The sequence below is a fragment of the Globicephala melas genome, chromosome 7 (genome assembly GCF_963455315.2).
Source record: "Globicephala melas chromosome 7, mGloMel1.2, whole genome shotgun sequence".
NCBI classification, from domain to species: domain Eukaryota; kingdom Metazoa; phylum Chordata; class Mammalia; order Artiodactyla; family Delphinidae; genus Globicephala; species Globicephala melas.
Genome location: NC_083320.1, coordinates 57,958,820 through 57,984,517, shown reverse-complemented (window position 1 = coordinate 57,984,517; position 25,698 = coordinate 57,958,820). Strand labels below are relative to the sequence as shown.

The 25,698-nt window shown below is 42.6% G+C and overlaps 1 protein-coding gene across 3 annotated transcripts in view; it reads right to left on the bottom strand.

Moving 5' to 3' along the window:
- WIPF1 (WAS/WASL interacting protein family member 1) overlaps nucleotides 1–25,698 on the bottom strand; it is a 112,906-nt gene that overhangs the window by 64,717 nt on the left and 22,491 nt on the right. The window contains exon 1 of one of the 3 annotated variants that reach the window (XM_070045955.1): nucleotides 6,286–6,401. The exons of the other annotated variants lie outside the window; for them this stretch is intronic. The gene's annotated coding sequence lies outside the window, so the exon portion shown is untranslated. Of the gene's footprint in view, nucleotides 1–6,285; nucleotides 6,402–25,698 lie in introns of those variants that run through there. 3 annotated transcript variants of the gene reach the window in all.

Sequence of the window (25,698 nt, the reverse complement as noted above, 5' to 3'; positions counted from 1 at the left end):
TTTGTCCCTGTTTTGCAGGGAAGGGTATTAAATGCTCTGAGGAAATGGAATACAAAGGTTAGAGGCGGGGCTGGGGGAGGAAACAAGTTGTCTGCGCAGGTGAGTTCTGGTCTCAGTTTTCAGGAGATGATGGGCAGGAAGGGGGAACGCAAAGGGAAGGAGAGAAAGAGTGAAGGCACATGTTGTTTGCTTTGAAAGAGCTTTTAGGCGAAGCCCTGGTGGCAGCCCATCAAGAATGTTCAGTTGGTTAAATGGCTTCTGGAACTGGGACTTTCCTACGAAGTCACACCACAGTGAGAGGGCGGAGCTGGAACGCCAACTCCTGTCCTTTAGCAGCTCTCTCTGCGCATCTGTCTGCGTAGCAAGCTGGTGAGGTATTGGGCAGCCCCGCTACTGGTCCCACACCCAGTTTCCAGGAGCCAGGATCATTCTACAGGTCTCTAAAGCCTTTAAGGAAGACCAAATCTTTCCGTAGCCATCCTGGAAATCAAAGATGCTCCAAACCACCACTTAATAAGTCAGTGATTTATTGAAAGAAGAGCAATTCACTAGCAGACCCTCCAAACGCATCTATAGGTATAATACATGAATAACTGCCTAGCCTGAAGTTAGCAGCATATTCTAAATAATTGTAGGTGCCAAGATATCATCTAATGACTTTTAACTGAGGAAGCATATGCCCTAAAGAATTTTTAGGAGGGGTGGGTACATGCATGTGTGCAAACATGTATCCTACTATAAAAAAAAAAAAGTCTCTCTTTTTAAGTCACACTAGGATTACAAACCAATACAATGAGTGAACCTAAAATATGACATATTATTTAAACACAGGCACAAACAAAAGCAGAAAGCTAGCCTAATTCATACCAGAAAGTATCAAAAACAGACATTCTGGTAAGTATCTAGCTAGTCTGACAGTCTCAAAGCAGTAACTTCGAATTAGTATGGAGAAATTACAATGTTGGTGTTGTATGAATACCTCCGGGTCGCACTGGCGTAGGATGTCATGTACACTAGGAAGAGGTGCCTCTGAAGTTTGTCGGTTTGTTGCATCATAACAGGGTTCCGCCTCCAGGACTCATATTTTCCCAGTTTATTCTTATTCTTTTCAAGACAAAGCTTTCTCTGTCCTTTCATCAACAAACAAATACATGTTACTGTTCTTGTCATTTCCTGATAGCTTGCTTTTTGGGGGGGGGGGTGTGGGAGAGGAGAGGAGGGACACTAAGGCTTTTTTTGGGGGGGGGGGTTGAAACAGCACCAACTTTGTAACTGATGAGGAAGTGGAGGGAAATTGAAACGGTAGAGTGAAGAATCAGTCGGGCACACAGGCAATCCCTTCCCTAACCACGATGATACTCCATTTAGAAGCAGCACCTCCAGCAAAAGCAGCCCTACCACAGCACTGTGCCCGCCTGTCCATCACATCTTCCCTACCAGTTCCTTCCTGAAAATCTGAAATCTACACAAACCCCCTGGCCACAGCTCCAGAAGAGTCCCGCCTTTCTTGCTCCTTTTCCTGGGACAGCAGACCAAGTCCTCTTTGGGTCCTTACTACTCAGAAGCTAAATGCATTTTGCTTGAGGCATTCATGAAGGAAAATGATAATGGTTTCATAATCTGAGGTGAATTCAAGTCTGTGGGTTTGGAGGGAGGGTGGTATAAGAAGACATAATTACTGGATGATTCTCAGAAAGTATATTTCTTCTTGCACAGAGTCTAGTTTTAGTCAACAGAATTGAGGATAAAGCTTTCTCCTGACGTTTACATAGCTGAAAAAGTATAAATTAAAGAAGGAATAAAAAGCATTACCCCAAGCTCTTCCCTTTCTTTTCCTTCTCTTCACCTTTGTCAGTTCTCAAAAACCAAACCGCTTATAAGCTGAAAATGACTGAGATTTTGTATAGCACTCCAGAGTTAGGATAAAAATCATACTGTTGGGGAAAAAAAACCATATTATTGAAACTCATGCTCTTTCCCAAGGGTGTAGGTCACAGGAGGCAGCTGGTTCCTAGTAGGTAATGTGAACATTAGAACCTGCACATACAATACTTTAAAAATCTACAGTTCCCTAAATATTTAGAATACATAAAGAACCCTTAAAACTCAACAACAAAAAACCAAATAATCTCATTAAAAAATGGGCAAGGGACTTGAACTGACATTTCTCTAAAGAAGATATACAAACAACAACAAGCATATAAAAAGATGCTCAATATCACTAATTGTTAGAAAAATGCAAATCAGAACTATATCATCTTACATCCATCAGGATGGCTGCTATTAAAAATCCAAACAGGGCTTCCCTGGTGGCGCAAGTGGTTGAGAGTCCGCCTGCCGATGCAGGGGACACGGGTTCGTGCCCCGGTCTGGGAAGATCCCACATGCCGCAGAGCCTGCGCGTCCGGAGCCTGTGCTCCGCAACGGGAGAGGCCACAACAGTGAGAGGCCCGCACACCACAAAAAAAAAAAACCAAAAAAACAACAACAAAAAAACCAAACAAACAGAAAACAACACGTTATTAGCTAGGTTGTGGAGCAAATGAAACCCTTGGGCAGTGTTGGTGGGAATGTAAAAGGGTATAGCTGCTATGGAAAACAGTATGGCAATTCCTCAAAAAATTAAAAATAGAACTACCATATGATCTACCAATACCGCTTTTGGATATATATACAGAAGAATTGAAAGCAGGGTCTCACAGAGGTATTTGGACACCCATGTTCACAGCAGCATTAGTGACAAAAGCCAAAGGTGGAAGCAATGCAAATGTCATCCACAGATGAATGGATGAAGAAAATGTGGTCTATACGTATAATGGACTATTATTCAGCCTCCAAAAGGAAGGAGATTCTGACACACGCTATACCATGGATGAACCCTGAGGACATTATGCAACGTGAAATAAAGTAGTCACAAGAAGACAAGTACTGTATGCTTCCACTTACATGAAGTACCTAGAGTAGTCAATCTCATAGAAACGGAAAGTAGAATGTGGTTGCCAGGGGCTGGGGGAGGGCAAGTGGAGAGTTGTTGTTTCATGGCTATCGAGTTTCCATTTCACAAAATGAAAACGTTCTGGAGTTTTACAACAACGTGAATATATTTAACGCTACTGAACCACACATTTAATAGTTAAGGTGGTAAATTTTATGTGTATTTTACCACAGTTGAAAACACCAAATCTCTGGCTCCCAGTATGCTAGTGATGTTAACAATAACACCTCAGACACACCCAGGAACTTCTCTCTGAGAGGCCCAGAGGGCTGGCCTACAGACTCGCTGATGCCAACTCAGAAAGACGGCCGAGGATAAATTCAACTACATGGTTGCACTCATCGGAGTTTTATTTTTTATTTTCTTTCTCTCCACTAACATGAATATTTTGAATATCTCACCATTACACTCCTCTGAAACTCAGGCCACCCAAACATCTGTGGATGCCGATTCTGAAGTGCTACTCTGCATTATCTGGGATTCTGGGGAAAAGAGGCCTGCCTAAATGTCAGGGTCCAGGAGAGGAGGGATATGTGAAGTCAACCCCCTTCCTCTTCTTTTTTTTTTTTTTTTTTTTTAAATTAATATTGTAAATTGGCATTCTGGTGTATAAATCAGGTTCCTCTGTGTTTGCTTAATATGAATTAGTTCCTCAAAGTTGTTTATTAATTAATTAATTTATTTTTCTGTGTTGGGTCTTCGTTTCTGTGAGAGGGCTTTCTCTAGTTGCGGCAAGCGGGGGCCACTCTTCATCGCGGTACGCGGGCCTCTCACTATCGCGGCCTCTCTTGTTGCGGAGCGCAGGCTCCGGACGCGCAGGCTCAGCGGCCATGGTTCACGGGCCTAGTTGCTCCGTGGCATGTGGGATCTTCCCAGACCAGGGCTCGACCCCCTGTCCCCTGCCTTAGCAGGCAGATTCTCAACCACTGCGCCACCAGGGAAGCCCCCTTCCTCTTCTTATTTAGAGAATTCAGTAACATGCCCATGCAGTCCCTCCCCATAAAATTCAGCATCTTTTCTCCAGATAAGAGATGACCACTTCTCTCTTTCTACTTTTGACCTTCACACTGAACTGGCAGTACTTCCTGTCTAAGAATTACACGTGAGATTAATATTCCAGGTGTTCTCCACCATCCAACACGATCTACCACCTTCTGCCATTCTGAGACCTCTTCTTTTTGTCTTTTTTCTTTTCCGGAACCACTTCCAGATTGGGGGATCAAAGGCACTGCATAATAATGACACTTTATAAACCTTCTCTTGCATCTCAAACACAAAGGAGCACAGTGACGGTAGGAAGCTGGAGAAATGGCTGGGGAGAGAACAGATTCCCCCAGGAGAAAGGGAAACAGCTTTTGGAAGGATGCACTCCAAGAAAAAAGATGTCAGGTCCATCTGGAAAGTATTTAACAAAATAAAAAGCCCTTTTCTGCTATGAGCAGCAGATTAGCAGAATACAAAACTCCCTGATCAACAAACCTCTAGGACCAATTAAAAATCAAAACAAAACCGAAAGAAGAGCTCCTTCTAGGGATGTCCAGCCATGGCTAAGTTGTAAGCCTCTTTCTGGTGCTCAGGAGAGCTCCTGGTACCACGTGCAAGAGACCTTTCCACTGCAGTGCTCCTCCATGTGTCTCCTCCAGGCATTTATTTGTGCAAAGGGCTCCAAACATCAAATAAAGTCCAATCTCCCCTCCAGCTCCGAGCCCCAGTGGAAACGTGGGCTGCCTCAGTCAGAGCTAGTGCAGGGTTTCTGAAACCACTTGGGCTGAGAACTCCAACTTAGAATCCTCCCATAGTCTGTCAGCTTCCTCTCCATCTTCTTGCATAACGTGGTAGCAAAACATGAAATAAATGTGGCAATCTGAGGACATCATCAACAATGATGTTTTTCCTCTTGCCTCACAGTTTTGGTTATTTTGCAGTACTGGGACATAAACAACACACGGGTCCACTAACCCCTCACCCCACTGTCGTTCTGTTTTCCAGCACAGACACTTCGTAGTACACTTTGGAATAAACAAACACACGGGTCCACTAACCCCTCACCCCACTGTCGTTCTGTTTTCCAGCACAGACACTTCGTAGTACACTTTGGAATGAAGAGAAGGAAACAAGAAGCTCCCAAACCTGGGCTCTTCTCTGCCTTTCTCTCCCTGCCTCTGTTAACACGTGAACAGTCACAGAAGAAGGCTAGTTTGTTTTCAAATGGCCCAGAAAAAAAGCTCGGCAACCTCTCTGGCTAACCTGTTTTAGTGCTTAACGACAGCCCAAGAAGGTGGTGACTTCCTTCCTCTCACTCAGATTTGAGACACTTTCCTTTGTCATACAGGTCTGAAAGCGGCAGGCCGTTGTGTAAGAGCCTTTTACTGAACTTCTTTATTAAACTGTCCCTCGAGGACCACAGGATGAATAATCTTGGGCCCTTTAGCTGTTTCTGGGCTCTAATTTCCAATGCTTTGACCATCTCTTGGGCTCTTTTCTAGACTCCTCAAATCTTCCCTTCTAGAGGAAGAACAAGCTGAAGACACAAAGCTCTAGTGACAGACCTCATGGCTTCTATACACCCTGCACATGACAGCCCCAGGCTGTGCTCTGAAACCCTGGGGCAGGGGGAGGCAGGGGACTTCCTCATCCCACGTTCAAACTGCCCACACCCCTCTACTCCCATTTTCTGTTAATAAAAGAAGGAAAATTGCAAAAAAAAAGAACACAGAAAGGAAGAGGGCAGAAAAAAATATATAAAAGAAAAGGGAACTTAAGAATTTATAAAGATACAAGAAATTATTTTAACAGGAAACACAAGCCAAAAGATTCGTTCTGCCAGGCAAAAAGTGCATAAAAACAGCAAACTTTTGCATGCAGCCTTGCAGCGAGTTTGTCCACACACTATTGCTGCACTTTCTACCGCCCTTTGAGCACCCAGCGTCTGCCTCCAAACACAAAATGATGTGTCCCAATGTACGCTAATAGGTAAACTCGAGGAGAGGCTTAGCTGGATTCCATGAAATAAGTAATTTAATGACCATCTGAAGGTTTGTTTTTTAGGGTACAGAAGTTCTGAATAGGGAAGCGGGAGGTTCTGAGAATTTCATTTTCATAATAATGGCTTGCTGCTGGTTCCTCTAATAACATGTGGCTACCAGCTACGCCCTGGCTCTTACATCCAAAGCCGGAGCAATTTCTCCACATTGCAAAGAGTTAAAGACGGTTTAAGGAAAGAGAACCAGTTAGGTATTTTAGAATGGCTATGAAAGATTTTTCAGGGGGAGGAAAAAAAAGGCACTAACCTGTGTTGTTTTAATCCGCTGAAATGACCCAGGTTCTCAAGTTCCCCCTCTGTCTTCTGGCCAGCTTCCTGTAAGTGTGGCATGTGACATTATACTTCCTTACTGCACCTTCTCTGACTCGTTCAAGGAGCCGTCAGAGGCATGTGATAAGACCATCTCCCTGCCTGCTTCACGCTGGGGTAATCCTGTGTCTGAAGAAATGCTGTGTCCTCGCAGGGGTCCCCAGCTGGCTTCAGGCATCCCTAGGGCTCAGGTAAAGAGGAGAGAAGCAAAGGGGGTGGGGGGCCGGGGACAGTAGTATCCGGGCTCCTGGCTCTTCTGACTCCACAAGGAGGGAGGGGGAGAAAGGGAGAGACAGAGACTCTTGGGCCCCAGGCTGCCCATCTTGGGGTAGGGGCGTCTGAGCTCACTGGGGCTTAGGCGCTGTCCTATCACCAGGACAGGCAGGCCTTGGTGCTACTGCCCTGGGAACTGCTGAGGAAGGGCGGCCGTGGTGCTGCACCCAGGGTGTCCCCAGGACGCTCTCTGGAGGGCACCAGCCCGGAGGAGCACACCCAGGGCCTGGCTCGTGGTTCTGCACCCTGCAGCGACAGGGGCCACTCACCCTGAGTTTCCGGGCACAGTCTCAAGTTCACATCCCGTCTAGCTAGTCCTGCTGACGGACTGTGTGCCCTAATTCTGGGCTCGGCAAACAAAGCCCCAGTACTCCCTGCCTCCCAGGGCTAAATAACTAGCACATACCTCCCCCCTGCTGGTCTCCAAAATATGCCAGCCTTTTGGTTTCCCCTGAAAGGGCTGACTTTGTCTTCCTGTGGGATGGTGGGGGGGTCCTGGCGGCCCGTGAGCCCTGGCCCCGGGGGACCCTGATGCTGGCCTGGCAAGAGCACCTGGGAGAGGCCTGGAGCGGGGAGGCCTGGAGAAGAGCTGAGGCAGGACCAAGCGAGAAGTCCAGGGCTGCCATTCTAGCTTACTTGTCCCTGTGGTCAGTACCCGCCTCTTTCCTTTTATAATTCCTCTAGCTCTCTGGAGGTCCAACACACTGGAATTTGTGGATGTAGGAAGTGGTATGTGGGAGTAAAACGATGTCGTGGACAGAGGGGAATATTCTGCAGTTTGTGCAACTTGACTCAGTGCAGAAACCCCAACGTTGCCTCTATTTGGCTACGCTGGCACAATTCTTTTTTTAAAAAATGCTTTTAAAGGCATTTTTTAGTTGTTTTTTAGGAAGGTAACCGTAGACAAGCTCACTGTTCCAAGTCTTGAAAATATTACCCTATAATTCCCTCAAAGAATTTTTCCATGTGAGTTTCTACCGAGTAAGGGAACGAACCCCGGGAGTCAGAATCCTGGAGAACACTAAAACCCTGAAGTCTCACCACATAATTACATTTCTGGCTTTGAAAACATGCATAACTGTTTTTACCATTTTGACAGTTGATGGCTGGTTTTCTGATTGAACTGTACAGTTAGATTAGCCAGTTGAGTGAGTCAAGATGGCTGAAAGCACGGCATTCGCTTTAAAATAGGAATAATGGTAGAACTTTGCCATCTTGGAAAAACAAAATACTCCATCGATGATAAATAATAATGAGTCCATTTAAATTTATTCAGAAGTGTCACATTCTGGGCTCAGCTGCCAGTTCCATTTTTTTCAGCTAAGCAGTTACATATGTTCTGCTGCAGCCATGCTCTGTGTGGAATTTTTAAAGGTCTCAACAAAATGCCTTATAACTTCCTTTTAAACTCTAGAATCTGGCCTCCTGTGCATGAATTTTTTTTTTCTTTCTGTTTAGGCATTAAAAGAATTTTAATAGACTTTATCTTTTAGAACAGTTGTAATTATAGAAAAATCAAGAAGATAGTAAGGTTCCCACACATTCTGTATCCAATCTCCCCACTATTAAAATCTTACATTTAATATGATAGATAAATAATTAAGAAACCCAATATTGACACATTATCATCAACTAAAGGCCATAGGTTATTTAGATTTCCTTAATTTTTTCCCCCAATGTCCTTCATCTGTTCCAGGATCCCATCCAGGACACCATATTACGTTTAGTCATCAAGTCTCCTTAGACTCCTCTTGGCTGTGACAGTTTCTTAGACTTTCCCTGGTTTTGATGACCTTGACAGTTCTGAGTACTGGTTAGGTATTTTGTAGAATGTCCCACAATGGGGATCTTTCTCATGATACTGGGATGATGGGCTGTTTGGAGGAAGACCACAGAGGTAAACTGCCATTTTAATCACATCAGATCAAGCACATATACTATCAACATAATTTAATACTATTGACGTTGGCCTTGATCACCCGAGGTGGTGTTTGTCAGGTTTCTCCACTGGAAGGTTGCTCCTTACCCGCTTCCATACCATACACTTTGGAAGGAAAAGCTTGAGGGTGGAGTATCTATATAAATTATTTTGAATTCTTCTTCACGGAAGATTTATCTCTTCTCCCCATTCAACAATGTTTTCAACCGTTTATTTACATGAGTATGGCCTCATAGGTATTCATTTTATACTTTGGGTTCTAATTCAACACTATTTTACTAATTGTGTTGCTCAAATTGTTCTACCTTTGACTGGTGAGACCTCTTTCAGTTGGCTCCTGTGCTCCTTTGACATTCTCCCACCAATATTTTGTGTCTTGGTTTTTGTTTTTGAGCATTTCATTATTTTCTGGCACTAAAATATGTTCCACGCTTATCACGTATAGTACCGCCCCAACGGTCCATGGCTTATTTTGTCTTGACAAGAGAATAAAAGAAAATAAATCTATGGGCCTGAGAAAACTTAAATTTGCCTTCAGTTGTCATTAGTTCTGCCCCATGTATTAGTGAACATTTTATAAGTTGTTTTTATAAAATTAGTCCTATCCTCTACCAGCAAGAAAACACCAAAACATCAACTGTGTGAAATTCTGCATTTCCTTAATTCCAAGATGCATGTTTGTGTTGATAGTGCTTTTTGCCTTCATATTCTAACATTTCTGGAACCAAAGTATACATTTAATACCATGTCCTTGCCCCCGCCTCCTCACCTGTCATAAAGTTGATGGTACACCTTACAGCTGATGGTGTCTTGGGAATGGAGGAAGTAGAGTAGACGATTAATTCTTGTTTGGACCGTAGACGTCATTTAACTACTTTCACTGATATTTTTCCCCCACTGAACAAATATTTTGACTAAAGTGGTTTGATGTGTAGCATCTGCAGATTTTTACCTACTCCCAGCCACATTCTAACTTTACCTCAAACCACATATGCTCATCAAGCATTAAATTCTCTTCAATTTTTTATGGGTTTACTATCTGATTCCTTTTATGTTTACCAGGTCACTTTTTCAAGATCTCAGAATCCATCATCATGCCTGAGGAGCCTAATGCCGACACTAAATGGTTGCAAGAATGATGTCTCACTCTTACACATGAGGACTAAAAGTGCTTACTGGTCAGAAGCAGATCAGGAAGGACTCCTTGGTCCCCCCCTTTCCTACCTGGGGAAGCCATCTGACTACATAATGGCAAAACTGGTCATTTCTTTCTCTGTGGCCAGAAACTCATGAACTGCCGCTGCTTTGGGAGTGTCATGCTTTATAGATTTTTTTCTTTTAATGGACAGAGACTTGTTTATCTAATCACCACGGGCATATTTCAAGACAGTCACAGATAAAATGCCCAGTCTTTTCACCCAGGCAGATAGAACTTGGGTACTCTAAACATCATTACGTGTCCTACTCCTGTGTAAAATATACTAACATACTGACTGTGCCCTAACCATCTCACCAGCATCCAGAAGAGATTGGAAGAGATGCCACACTGACTTTTTTTGGCAGCCCTTACCACATGCACGGAGTTGTCCCTTGGTATCTGCAGGGGATTGGTACCAGGACCCCCCCCCACAACACACACACACCAAAATCCACGGATGCTCAAGTCCCTTACAGTCAGCCCTGTGTATCCGAGGTTCCACTTCGGTGGATACAGAGGGCCCAGTGTACTTTAATTCTCACGGCAATCCTTTGAGGTGGGTACTGTGATCCCCACTTCACAGATAAGTAGCCACGTCAGAGGAGCTAAATAACCACCCAGAGGCCCTTGATAAGTTTGAAGCCAGAGACTCAGAGCCTAATGCTTCTCTTTGCTATAGATGGTTTACCATCTATAACTCACAAACGGGCACTTTATTGAATACAGTCTTGTTCTCTAATTATTTTTTGCACATGCTTTTCACCTCAGCCAAACCTAAGTGACAGTGAGGACAGGGACAGTGTCTTTTAGCCCATTAACTCAGCTTTCCAGTCTCATTCCAGCAGCTTTCCTGTTAACTCTGAACTTTTGCCTAACTGCCAATCAAATTTTTTTATTGGAAAAAATTCACAATTTTTCTCATAAAGGTAAATAATTTAACATCATAATTTCCCTCCCCCTACTTTGTTGTTTAATTTTGTTTTTCATTTATTAGCTTCTTAAATTCTAAGCTTATTTTCTTTTCAGTCCTTTAAATAAAAGCCTTAACTTTTTATCTAACTATATTTTTAGTACAATCCCCATAATTCAGTGCACTGTATTTTCATTGTTAATTTTAAAATAGTCTATAGTTGCAGTAGTGATTTCCTTTTTGATCCAAGAATTATTTAAAAGGACCATATCTTAGTTTCCAAGTGCTTGGATGGAGGTAGGGGCAGGAGCCATCTTGTGTAACTTTCAATGCTATGTTATTGTTATATGTCTACTTTTTGGTTAGTTTAAGTTTCTTTGTGGTGTAGTAGTTCATCAATTTTTGAAAATGATCCATGGTCTTTTAAAAAAACTGTGTATACTTCCTATTTGTTGAGTTAGGTTAATAATAATAACTATGTTATTCAAATCTTCTGTTCCTACTTAATTTTATTTACTTGATAAAATTCTGAAAGTATTTTGTTAAAGTCTCCCACTATGATTATGGAAAAGTTTATTTACGCTTTAAATTTTTTAATTTATTTTTATTTGCATTATTTTGCTTGTATTTTTAACAAATTTTAATTTAATTCAGTGCTAAATGTTCAGTACATAAAGTTTCATTGTTATTGAATCTTGTTTGATTTATATCTATTCTTTTATGTCTCGTTCAATATTTCTTTTTACATTGAATCCCACACTTTTTAGAATTAATATTACTATCCCTATTTTTGTTTTGTTAGTTAGACTTCACCAACCTATCCCTTTATTTTCTGCCTTTCTGTGTAATTTTGGTATACAAAGATTCCTAAAGACAGCATTTAGCTGGATTATCTTTTTAATCAATCTGAGAGTCACTGATTTTAACATAGGAATTTAACCTAGTCACATTTATTGTTATATGTTTATCTTATGCTTGCTATTTTATCATATGGTTTTCTTCTTACTTTTTTTCCCTCTTTTCTTGACCTTTGCTGATAGACTATGGTTTCTATTATTGTAGCACCCCTAGCTCTGTGTGTGTGTTTTAATATCTAATGGTTTAGAAATCCTACCTATATTTTTTTCTAAAGATCAAATACATGTGACCTTTCTTGGTGAACATCAGATAACTGCATAGTAGGACCCTGTTAATTGGTAAGGTCAGTCCATTGCTTTGGGAAATTTAATGGTAGATTCATGTCAGTAGCAATAATAGATTTTGTATATATATGGGAATGACACTAAATAGGTATTAGAAACCCTTCTAAAAGAGTATGTGACCAGATCTCCATTCACTTCCCTTCTCCCTTCCTACAACAAGGACTGGCTACTACAGCTTTCACAAATCTTGTGGATGAGTGTGGGGTAGAGGGGCAGTCAAGAACCTAGTGGTTGGGATACAGCCAGGAACATCTTAAGGAATGCTTCTGCAAATTCTGGACTCTGAGATATACATGCACTTTGGAGATCTGTAGAAGTATCTGTAGAAGGGAGGCTGTCAGGGTGAGTTTCCTGCTACTTCACTTCCAGTCTCTAGAAGTCATCATCAGCTGAGAAATCTAATCTAGAATTAGCTAAGAGTGCAACAGTAAGACCACAAGAATGTAAACATACCCTCTAAAGAGGTGAAGAATCCAAATGAGAAAATAAATGTTGCTAGACCTGCTTAGGAGGCTAGAATTCTGAGTTTCTTAATGTCTAGTTAAGAAAGCTCAGTAATCAACAAGAATCCACCTTTTTTTTTCCCCTAAAAATGAGGTGGTTTCCACTTTTTTAAAACTTTGATATAGGTGCAGGGGTGATGGAGAAAATTCTGGCCATAAATACCTATGTATGTGTATTCTTTGTATGTGTTTCTATAAGTGCATGTGCTTGAATAAAGGTTAACATTAAAATTCCATATTTAATTTTTCATGGAGAATCCCAGTGGGAGGGAGGGAAGAGGGATAAAGGTGAAGCAACTGTTTGAAGACCTGCCATTAACTCTCAATTTACTGGACTGAGATCCTGTTTTGGATCACAAAGAAGAAGTGATTAAATACCTTAAAAGAGTGTTTCTGTTCTAACAGATTTTAAAAATTAATTTAGCCACATAAAATTTTATGAAGTAAATCCTTTTTTAAGCATTCTCATAATACAAAAGGGGAGACTAAGGGATTCCAAGAGTTGAAGGGATTTGTTCAAACAAGTAAATAAGTAATAGAACTGGGATTTAAACCCAAAGCTTCTGACTACAAGTCCAGTGTCATTTCCAACATATACCAAAACTTCTGTTTCAGAGAAAGCTAAACCCATGCACACCACATGCATGTTTGGCAGAGAGAAATTGCAGCAAGGCACACCCTTGGCAGTCAGTGCTTCACCATGTAGGTCAAACAGTCCAGCCGGACCCCAGAGCAATTGTTTCTACACTGACCCTCAGGGGTTTTGGGAGCATTATGTCATGCCAAAGGCTTTCCTCATTAGCAGTCATGCAAAAAGACACCATGCACCACATTTCTGAGCACTTGGAACAGCTAAAAAGAAGATGAAAAGTCAAGAAAGTTCTCTTGATGATGCACCGCACTCTGGTACATTTGACTATGCCATTGTAATGTAATCTAAGCCAGAATCATCAAGCACTCTGGCCAGCTGTCTTTAAAGCCAGAGCCCTACCTGACAGAGTCATTCTTTGGCATACTACGGGACCTGAGGCCAACAACCAAACTGGCTGTTTCCAATTTCACACAGCTTAATTCCAAATAACTAGGCCCCTCACTCATCTTTGCTGTTGATCAAAACATTGAAAGCATATGGCAAATTCCCTTGTTCAAAAAAAGACTGGCTAGGGGCACACAGAAAGCCTTGACATTCACCCAGCATGAGTTTTAAGAAGGCTCATAAACACAGAACTCCAGAGGTTGCAGACAGTATTGAGAACCAAGACCCTCTCACATATTTCTTGCTCCTTTCTTTTAGGCTGAATAGAGAAAAGAAGAATATAAGGCAATCTTACAATTCAGAAGTGAACCAAGGTTACTGGGAGAGATCATGAGTGGGTATTGCGCAGATCTGTAGCCCTGATTCAGGATTTGTGTTTTTCTCACACGTATACATAACATGGGACCAAGAGAACAGCTAACTAATTGCCTGTTTTCACAATCTTCCTACTCAGATGCATCCCTCCCTTCCACATTGAAGAGCACATAGAATACGGTAGAATGGGTAAACAAGCCCATGTCGTTCCTAAAAGGAAGGATTCTGGAATCAAACTACCTGGGTTCAAATCCCAGATCCATCACTTACTAATTGCAGTGAATTACTTTATTCTTTAGGTCCCAGTTTACTCATCTGTAACATGCAGATAACCTTCTGAGTATTGAGTGTGACGCTGCATTCAAAGAGCTTAGCCAGTGCAGTGCATAAACGGTGGCTCCTGTTACTGTTAGTAGGTGGAAATTTTATTAGGAAATTCTACATTAGAATTTCTTACAAGAAATGCAATCAGGGACTTCCCTGGTGGCATAGCGGTTAAGAATCCACCTGCCAGTGCAGGGGACACGGGTTCGAGCCCTGATCCGGGAAGATCCCACATGCCACGGAGCAACTAAGCCCGCGTGCCACAACTACTGAAGCCTGCACGCCTAGAGCCCGTGCTCCACAGCAAGAGAAGCCACCGCGATGAGAAGCCCACGCACCGCAACGAAGAGTAGCCCCTGCTCGCGGCAACTAGAGAAAGCCCGCAAGCGGCAACGAAGACCCAATGCAGCCAAAAATAAATAAATTTATTAAAAAAGAAAAAGAAATGCAATCAGAGTGAGGCAATGGGCTTTACTTTTGAGGGTGCTGGGTAAACAGGAAATAAAAAATATTCAGAAATCAGAGGCAGTGGAGCTACAGGTCCTCCAGTCATTCTAGAGAGGCACAGTCCATCCAGGAAGTAGAACAGGAAATCCATCTGCATACTCTTAACTTTGGAAGTGGCGTAGCATTTATGCTTCTAAATTTGGAAGAGATGGATGTATTTGTGTCTGATCAAAAAATTAGGAGGAAAATGGTTTGTGAATTATATCTCCATTAATTTTTTTTGAATGATGAAGGGTTGCATAGCCAGTGAAAAACTATGTGGATGAGTTAGAGAGGTTTAGCAGTGGCCATGAGTGTAGGGAGAGGAACAGATGGCTACACAGAATTTTGGAGAAATTGTTTATGTGGTGCAAACTGTAACAGCTTTAAGCCATGCCTTTTAGAAAACCTTAGATGAAAGAGATACATTACTCTTCAAGGCTTTCTGGCTTTCTGATGTTTTCTTTGAATGAGACTCCAAGCAGGATCTGGACCATGTGGGGCCTCTAGATTTATTCAGGTTACAATTAGAGTGTGGGTCACATCCAGCTGAGCAACATCAAACCCAACCACATGTGTTTATCACGTATTTTCTGGATTATGATTTGGATTTTGAAGTGGCTGTAGACAGGCTGAATTACACGATTCTATAAATGAGATAAACTTTCAAAAGATAAACATCTCTCAAGATTTTATTAATTACTCACAGTCATTCTGAATGAGTAACAATATATTTTATATATGATTACCTATTATTTTCTTTGCCTAGAAATAAAGTTGGTGCTCTGAGAGGTACCTAAAATAAAACAAGGTGCTATGTGCTAAATTACTGTTGCACATCTCTCAATGATACACTTACTGTACTAAAAGCAACATAGCAGCTACTAACTTCCAAGGACAAACGTACACACAAAAATGATCAAACATCTCTGCATCTAATAACATAAGTGTACTTATTTAAATATGTTTCCTGAACATTTTACATAAACTGCATTTTAACCTCAGGGGCACTGTGGATCATTAATAACACTGTTGGAAGTATAGGCAGAATAGGAGTTAATGGAATATTATGATGAACTGTTTTAATAAATTATACTTCCCTTTTTACTGGAAAATGAACACCATGAACTGTAATATTCATCAAAATACGTTGACGTTTTTAGTAACTAGACTTCATAAGTGTAAAGCCTTCTTAAACAATAAGGAATATGCAGGGGGAAGATAAGCTGTAACAAGTAGTGTCCTACTAAGTGTACAACTAAATGTATAAATTCAGGTTAAAAATAATTCATTTAGCTTGATTAAAGACAAGGATTTAGGGTTACAAAAACAAAAACAAATAAAGCAAAGCAACACCAACACAACCCTGGGTTGTCATTAATGATAAACTGTCTTGCAATCCAATTTGCTATCCAAATTGTAAAGAAAAAAAATCTAGGAACCCACGACCAAACTGTGCTAACGGTGCACAGACACATCTTAGGATTATGTCTCTCATTTGTGCAGTTGCAATAACAGGCATATTTTACTTACAGAAATCCAACTCTTTATGCTTGAAGGAAAAAGAGAGAAAAAACAATATACACAGTGACAGCCATTTCACTCACCATTCCGTGCAATGAGTGCGCCCCGAGTCTCCTGAGATGAGGGATGTGAATCTGTGGTTGTCACGGGCATGCCACACTGGGTATAATGCCCATCTTCAAAAACACATATTTTTCACATGCCAGGGCTCATAAATGGCAACCAGCCAGTTCATGTCAACCAAGGAGACAATGATCAAGAGTAATTCCGAATAGAGTAAATTGCTACCTTAGCCACAACTGTAAACGTCACTGAACTGCACTGGACCAGATACTTCTTTATCTCAACATGGTTCCCCATCCTGACAACGGCAGCTCAGAAGCTCTGCTGCTGCAGTGACTCCAAGGCTCGGTTATAAACCACCGTTCCTTCTGGACAGTCCCTCCCTCACGTTCTCCTTATGCCAAGCTGATGAAGGAAAGATTTGAGACGGATTTTAAAAAACCAACAACAACCTTTTACTGTTGTCCTGTACCTGTGATAGTTTCATGTCTCTCGAAAGGAGACGGGAAGTTTGGAACATTACTGGCCCTTTTAAAGGAAAAGAGGAGGCATACCCAGAGGTGAGTGACTGTCCTAACACATGACAATGTGCTAATGACATGCTCCCCACCGCAGTCTGCTTTATCAGCCCTTACAAAAAGTCTGGAACAATATGTAGCGAAACAAAGAAATTACTTTCCATCTCTCAGTACATCTCTGAAGTAAAGAGTGAAACTTAAGGCAATAAGCACCTCAAGAGAGAGGTGTTCTGTCTCCTGTGATGCCAATCTTGGCCTTGGTCAAAGGTCAGCCCCTTCCTCCCTCCCTCCCTTCCTTCCTTCCTTCTTCCTCTCAACCCTCTCAGTAGAGTCTCACCCCCTCACTCCACTGGACCAGTCATCCCCTAGACCACTCCTTACCAGCCCATCTGGAGGTTAGGGGAAAGAAAGGGGCTTGGCACCTTGCAGGTGTTTACTGAATGAATGAACGATCACTGCCTCCCCAAAACAAAGAACAGAGGAATTCCTCATTCTCAAATCCACAGTCCAGTTTACCAGTTTTATAAACGGTCCACTCTGTGTATGCACAAAGTATAAAAGCTTGAAAATGAAAAATGCTGATTCCAATTCTAAGTTAACCTGCCTAGTAATTTATAGATCTTAAGGTGAAACTGGATATAAAATTCCCTTTGTCCCTCCTTCTACAATCTCCTGTACTAGTGTTTCTTGGACCTTCTACTTTCACTGAATCATAATACCATCTCGACTGCTCTCCTTAGCAGTCAGAAAAAAAAAGAAATCTCCTAGCTTTTCGGTTTTCTTTCTAGGATTAAACATAAATAGTACACCTCCTGACAGCATTTTTAACAGAGTGGTGTCCAAACAAGATAGAAAGTCTTTGACAAATAGAAAGCAACCAATCTATCTTCAGTCATACCCGTGCTAGTGATCTTTGTTCTGGTTCAAGGTGCCCATGGGCTCTCTTCAGAAGGATGGGCAGTGAGAAATGGCCAAGCAGGTGCCTGCCATGAGGACTCACGTGTGACGGCCACACAAGCACACTTGAGACCAGCACTATGGTGAACTTAACGTGTCTAGAGACAGCCTGGTTTACTGGCATTGCGTTGTGCTGTGAATTTGCTACCCCTGATCTAGGAATATGCGTTTTGACCCACAAGGAGCTGGCTTTCTCTGTTGCTGGCTGGGCTGAAAAGGCAGCGATTAGAAAAAATAAAGATTTCTCCACACAGCCTCTCAGAAGGGATCTGCCCTGTGATCTGCCATACCCTGATTTTCAAAATTCAGACTGGATTCAGACTTTTCATAAAAAGACCACTAAACTAATTCCAAGTGTAAGTACTAAGACTGTTACTCCAGTTCAGCTGCTTCTGAAGCACATGCTACCTCAGGCCCTAATAGCCTAATTCTCCTGTATATGCTCAGATTGCTTTGTAAATGCTCTTAATAGCACGAACTATTAGCGTTATCCATTAACCTAAAATAATTATGACATTAAGTGTTTATATGTATTAACAATGTTTTTCTTTTAAAAAAAAACCACAAAACAAACCCTAAGTGCTTTTTAATGCATTGCCTAATTCATCATCATTGAAGAAAGCTGTTATTTCTACTTTAGAGGTGGTGACACGGACTTACTGCTAAATGAAAAACAATAACATACTCCTCTGAGCAAGCTCTAAAATTGCAGAAGAGCTTGGTTTGTCACCTATTACTGGGTCTCAGTTCAATACATATCTATTAACTGATTAGCTCACTCTCCCATGTTTATCTTGTATGGAAAAAACCTAGCAATGATATGGTACATTTTGATGGGACCAGGTGGTTCTTACAGTCAAGATCTTATAAACACAATGATGTGATACTGTAACTACCCCAGCTATACAGCCAGCCCACCATGGTGGGTGAGTGCTCTCGTTATCTACTGCTGTGTAACAAATGAGCCCAAAACTCAGCTTTGTAAAACCACCATTTCATTATCCTCATGGATTCTGTGAGTCAGGAATTTAGAAGGGTCATGATGAAGACAACTCGTCTCTGTTCCATATTATCTGTGGTCTTAGCTGGGATCATTGATAACTTGGGGGCGAGAAGGCTAGGGCTGGAGAATCCATTTCCTTGATGGTTTCTTCATTTATGTCTGACGCAAGGCTGGGAAGGCTAAAGGATGGGCTCACCAAGACTGTCCACCACAGCACTTACATCTAGTTAGACTTCTTACTTGGTGGCTCAAGTCTCTGTGTTCCCAGTGAACACGGCAGAAGTACGGCCTTTTATGACCTAGCCTTGAAAGTCACATGGGGCCACTTCTGTCTTACTCTCTTAGTAAAAGAAGTACAATCCCCTTCCCCCACCAGAGTCAAAGGAAGGGGACATAGACCCATCTCTCAACGGGAGAAGTGTCAACATATTTGCAGCCATGATTTCAAATACCTAGAGTGAGCCTTCAGTTTCCCGTTGTCTGGTGCACCAATATTTGGAACTTGAACTTTTATTGATCAGCATTTGTGTTTTCAGAATATCAACCATAAATGCCTACAATTATATTTCTGGATAATCAGATTCTGAATTGCCATGGAGGCAATAAAATGCCTACATGGATGTTAGGAAAATATTAATTTGGAAGAACAAGAAAATATTAATTTGGAAGAACAACGAAGTATACAACTGGCAGATTTGTTGGCCTGTTTTGCCTTTAATTTTATCAAAATTATTCTGTTGGGAAAAAATTTTTTTTCCCTATTTCCACTAAGGCTATAGAGCAATCAGATGCCCCAAGCTAAATTAAAACACCTAAGGAAACTTAGGGGAAACCAATTTAACTTTATAGAACTAACTATTCAGTTTGAGGTGGCAAATTCAAACTTCTATCAGAGCTGGGCAAGTAGAGAAGTAAAAGCCAATGGAAATACTGCGGACTGGGGTTAACTGGAGCACATGTGTCCTTTGCCTTAAGGTATCTGAATTTGATTTTTAAAAAATACTGCATTTTCCAGAAATGGCTCTTAGACCACAGCTTACGATCTTTGATTGAGATTACATGGTGGATATTTCTTAGGTTTACAGTTTTTGTTCTGGTTCTATTGGTCTATTTTGCACTCCTCTGAGACCAGAAAATAAACCCTCAATATATAATTATGTAGTTAATAAACATGTATTGAGCATTTACTATGTTCCAGACACTGAGCTAAGCTACTGACATTTGTTCCTTATTTAATGCTCCACAGTCCTTTGGGGTATTACTGAACCCATTTTACAAATAAGGAAATGGTGCTTCAAGGAGGTTAATTAACCTGACAAAGGTGATAAAGCTCCTGAGTGGTACATAGTGATTCACACCCAGACAGGTCTGACCCCGATACTTGTGCTCTTAGCCACTGCATGTTATAATATGGTGCTTTTGATGAATGCGGCTCCCCTAAACCACAGGTGAGTGGTGTCCAAGAAGGGGGCAAGCCTTGGTCAACACTTCTTTGGTTATAACCCATCCAGTTACTCTAATTTTGTGATAGAAATGGAAGTTTACCTGAGGCACTGAATATGCAGAGACAGTTCCTCCTACACAGAATACTGGAAGTTTAAGACTGTATAAGGTCACTGTACTCCAACACCCAGACCACGTCTCTCTGGACACGAGGAAAGAGATCTGGAGTCTCAGCCTTCTAGAAGATGGGCAGTACCTCCACCATGGATCACCTGATAGAATCCCATCCACTAGCAAGGCACAACTCACGTATTTATCAAAGGAGCACAAGATACGGGATCATGGAAATTGGTGTTTCTGTGCTCAACACCCTCTCTCGGCAGACCATCACATGATTTCCCTTTTAAAAAATCTATTTTGAAAAATCCCCTTTAAAAAAAGAAATCCTCCTCTATTTCCTTGAAAAGTCAAATAGAGTTCTCATACATCAAACATATGACAGAGGCAGTTTTTAATCATTTAAATTATTTATCCTTCATTGTTTAATGCTTTATACCACTCCTCAATGCATAATTTATTATACCATTTACGTTTATTAAAAATTGATCACAGGGACATGCTCTCTCCCCATCTTCTCAGGCTACAGATATTTTTCTGTCAGATCGCTTGAGAATAGACAATAATTTTTTAAAAATTGACTTTAACGGTTTGTATGCATGTCCCTTTCTTAGGGTTCCTTTTCTTCCACAAAAGGACTAGAGGTTACCTTAGTGTATTAACTGCTCATTTCCCTTTTTCATATATTACAAGAAAGCTTATCTGAAGGCCCACTGAGGCTTTCAGGAAAAAGGCTTATTTTACTTTTCTAACTTTTAGAATGTGGATGTGAAAAGGAGGCATGAAAGAACAAGATTCTAGAGTCTTCCATGACAGAGGTCATAGCTGTGGGGCTGCCTCTTTCTCTTTGCTTTTTCTATTCTGTTCAGTATTTCCTCCTCAAATGATTCATTTTCCTTGCCTTAACTGGCGTTGTTTTTTTTTTTTCTCTTCTCCTTTTCCCAATTTTGTCCTAAATCCCCTCACCTTTGCACTTCTCAACTCTGTGACCTGAGTTGCTCTCTGTAAGCTGCCAACCTCAAATCCTATAACTCTCCATCACCAGTGTTTCCAACCCACTGCCCTCAAAGTGAAAGGTTCAAGAAGATGCCATCCTTGGACACTCCTGCCTCAGACCTGGTCATTCTACTCTTCCCCGTGGGAGGAAAGGAGAGAAGCAGAAAGCAACACAGTGGGTGAGAGAGGTGGGGGAGGGAAGCAGAAGAAGCAGGTTCTAATAAGGTTCTCACAACATGTTAGTCTGAAAAAGGTTTGCAGTGGACTAAAACCCAAAGGAATGAAACTTGGTACATTCCAGTTGGCTCTCCTTGCTACTTCCAGCCCACCTCGATGGGATCCAACGTTGCCTCTCTTCCAGGGCTCCCTACTGGAGCAGATGAGACTACCACTGGCCGCCCAAGCCAAAAACCTGAAGGTAACCCTAGCCTCTTCCCTCTCATTCACTCCTATAACCAATCAACCAATGACCAAGACTTGCAGATTCTACTTCCTAGCATCTCTGGACTCGTCCCCTGAGCCATCCACCACTCTCCCCTGCCTGGCCCCAGAACAGTTTCTTGGGGTCTCCAGGCCCAGGTCCTTCCATTCTCAGCATGATGTAGCTATGATCTCTCTGAAGGGCAAATCTGCTTAAAATTCTCTTCCTATCACAACTGAAATGAAGTAAAGTCCAAACCCACGTAGATAGGCAGAATGAAGAGAAAGTGCTAAATTTACAGCGGTTTGGTGGAACTTTGGATTGATGCTTCTCATAATTACTTCTCTTTCAGAAAGAAAAAGGATCATCGTAAAAGAAATAGGGTCTAAGCTAAGGATCTGTCTTTCACAAAAACCAAAAAACAGAATGTCAAAAATATTTTCTAATGGTTCATACTGGACTAATGCTTTGACGTTTCTGAATGATCTATAGAAGGTAAAATTATCAACGTATTTTTGAGAATATATCATGTCTTCTATTTTATTATTATTTTTGGCTGTGTTGGGTCTTCATTGCTGCATGCGGGCTTTCTCTAGTTGTGGCAAGCAGAGGCTACTCTTCGTTGCGGTGTGTGGGCTTCTCATTGTGGTGGCTTCTCTTGTTGCGGAGCACGGGCTCTAGGCACACGGGCTTCAGTAGTTGTGGCTCACGGGCTCTAGAGCGCAGGCTCAGTAGTTGTGGCGCATGGGCTTAGTTGCTCCGCCGCCTATGGGATCTTCCCGGATCAGGGCTCGAACCCGTGTCCCCTGCACTGGCAGGCGGATTCTTAACCACTGTACTACCAGGGAAGTCCTATCATGTCTTTTAAAAGTATCTCCAATTAATAAATCTTATCTGGTGGAGACTGAAGAAGTAGATTTAAGAAAAATCTGGCAGCACGTATGCTGCGTGTTTTGAAAGAGAAGGATCAGTTCCCAGTGTGTGCAAAGCTCCGGACTCTAAGCAAGGGTAACAGAACCTTAAGCATAAACATAAACCGTCAGCATTTATTACATGTCCTGTCAGTTGGTGAGACTGGGCATTTAAACGCTGCTGAGGGAGAGCAAAATCTAGACGTAAAAAATGGGAACTATTCCCCGCTCTTTTTTTTCTCCTAGATAGGGGGGCTCTGTGAATAGATGCCACTTAGCTGCTCCCTGCAACCCAGCAACCTCAGAGAATGGAAAGTTTGTTCTCTAAATTTTCCTCTTTTGGGGGGTAACTTCTGGTGGAGGCACAGACTTGTGCTTTGACTGTGGGGAGAGGACAGGATACGCAGGCCGTGACAATAAGCCCAGCACCCCATTTTTACCTTCGAGGGAAGAGAAAAGGCTGGCAGAACAGCAACAGCGTTTCTCAAGAGACGGGACCTGGGAGATTGTCATGGGGAAGCCGGTCATCTCAGATACAAGGAAATGAAGGGGTACCACGCTTTCTGGTAGGGATGGGAACTCATTTTCCTTATGTGCCAGTTGCTAGGCTGGGCCTTTTCACATGATTTTACTTAGTACGTATTTAATGTGTTTATTGGGTGGGTGGATGAATGACGAAGGCAGGCAAGTCCTATCCAGAAAGGCCACAGGAGTCTGTGAATGGTACAGGTGGGACTGGGATTCCGCAGAGCAAGGTGGAAAAACAGGGTGGAGAGGTTTATAACTGAGCCTTGGGGATTAGGGGAGGGGGGCGGGAAGGAGGGAGTCAAACCTCCTAGCAAAGACCGTGTCCATGCAGCTGACACAAGCCCCCAGATGTTTGACCAGGTGACCGAGAATCACGGTGAAGCTTATTAAATGCAACAAGTTCATGTACAGTGAAACTGTACCTAATCCCACAAGCACTCTATACCCTAGAAAAGGGCAAAACAGCGTGAAGCACCTTGGAAAAGTGCAGGGTTGTTCAAGCCATGCTCTGTGCGGGTTGCGGGGACCCCCTCACAGAGCACCACGGAAGGCACGTACACTCGACTTTACCCAGAAAAGCTTCCCTTCTGCTTGAAAAAAATGAGTTCTCTGCTAAAAGACTCAAACAAAGTGAGAACTACTGGTGCAGCACAGAAACTCTTAGATAAGGATCCTGCAGACGTGAACGTGAGTTGCAGCCCCACCACTAACCAGCTGTGCGCCCTCAGACCAGCCATTTCGTCTCCTTGAGCCTCTGTTTCAATATTCGGACAACAAAGACGACACCTATCTTACACGGCCATTTTGAGGATCTAATGTGATAAATTATGTGAAAACACTTCGAAATTATTTCAGAGGTGCAGGTTTTAGGGAACATAAAAGGCTTTCTTTCTTTTTTTAAGATAAAGAAATTTCTCAGTAAGTCAACAGGCACTTTCCTTGGAGGCCATTTTCTATCTCCTGTGTTTGTATCGACAAAATCCATGGCTGTCTCGGAGGAAAAGCATTATTTAAAGATAATTAGTGCTCAGCACAGTTTCACTGACACCCCCAGAGTAGACAAGATAAGGGGATCTTACTCTCAAAATCTACCTCTGGGGTTTGGCAAATAAGCTGGTAGAAGAGCTGCTAAACTGACAGAAAATGGGTTAAAACCTTCAAGTTCCATGTTCATGGCTTCAAAGTGAGAACTTAGACCTTTGCTTGTGTTGGGAAGGCTGACGTGGGATCAGAGATTTAGAACTAGAAGGGACTCCCGGGTGATCAACCTCTATTTTACAGACAAGAAAACAGTGAGCACGGATGGGAGGTGACTCATCCAAGTTCACAGTGGCAACTGTGGGACTTGACCTTACATCCAGCACTTTTCCACTGGAAGAAGTCTGACGAATGGCAGACTCCTGAAACCTGATGTCCCATCAATAACGTATCTGTGTAAAGTTAGCTCAACTTCCCCATAATCCACTTGAACAGAATGCTCAGAAGGCATGCCAAGTGGTGGTATTTCTGCTGTGGCCTGGGGGTAGGGAGAACCACTTCCTGGTTCGCCCAGGACAGTCCACATTTATGCCTGTTGTCCCAGCATAATTATTAATTGTGCTCCCTCGCCTCTCACAAGTATCTGGATTTGGATGGAGAATTACAAAGCACTCTTTGTGCTTTTCTGGGAGAAAGAAAGGGACTCAGGGTAGAACTGCTCCCTGAGAGCTTGGTGTGGTGGTTTGGAACCGAGAGAGATGTGATAGTTGTCTTCAAATACTGACAGGTCTGTCTTATGTTAATAAAATTAGACCATTCTGTGGCTACAAGGATTAGAGAATGGACCACAACGTGGAAACCACAGGAATGGAATTCTTCAGTATGAAGAATTGTACTCTAGGGCTTCCCTGGTGGCGCAGTGGTTGAGAGTCCGCCTGCCGATGCAGGGGACACGGGTTCATGTCCCCGTCTGGGAAGATCCCACATGCCGCGGAGCGGCTGGGCCCGTGAGCCATGGCCGCTGGGCCTACGCGTCCAGAGCCTGTGCTCCGCAACGGGAGAGGCCACAACGGTGAGAGGTCCCCGTACCGCAAAAAATAATAAATTTTAAAAAATGAATAAGAATTGTACTCTAAAGGGTCTCCAGAGCCAACCTGCCTGGGTTCAAATCCTGGTTCTGCCATTTACTAGCTCTGTGACCTTAAGCAGGGTGTGCTTTAGTTTCTCCATCGGTAAAATAAGAATTCCATAGGGAGTGCTCCGTAATCGCTTGCTCCTATTACTGTTCCTGACTGTTACTTGGCAGGTGGTGGAGGTGCCCAGAGTGGGGTTTTCACAGGTGGACGAGGAAAGGGCTCTTGGGCTCCTCCTGGAGAGGACAGTCAGCACTGGCTTGACTGAGGTTGGAGATGCCACCCTAACTCGGTGAACTCAACGGGTCTGCTGACGGCTTGAGGCTGAGTGTGTCAGCAGGGGGCATCTGGGGTCCCCCGTGAGGGCAGCACTCTGGGCTCAGCACTCTGGAAAAGGACCTCGTTCAGGACTGTCAGGCGGCTGGGAAGGAACAGCCATCCCCACTGCATGTGGCAGTGGAATGTGATTTAGAACATGGGGCTATCAGACCATCTGCTTTGAATCCTGGCTCAACCACATGCTCGCTGGGGACTCTGGAAAAGTTACTTAACCTCTCTGTGCCTCAGTTTCCT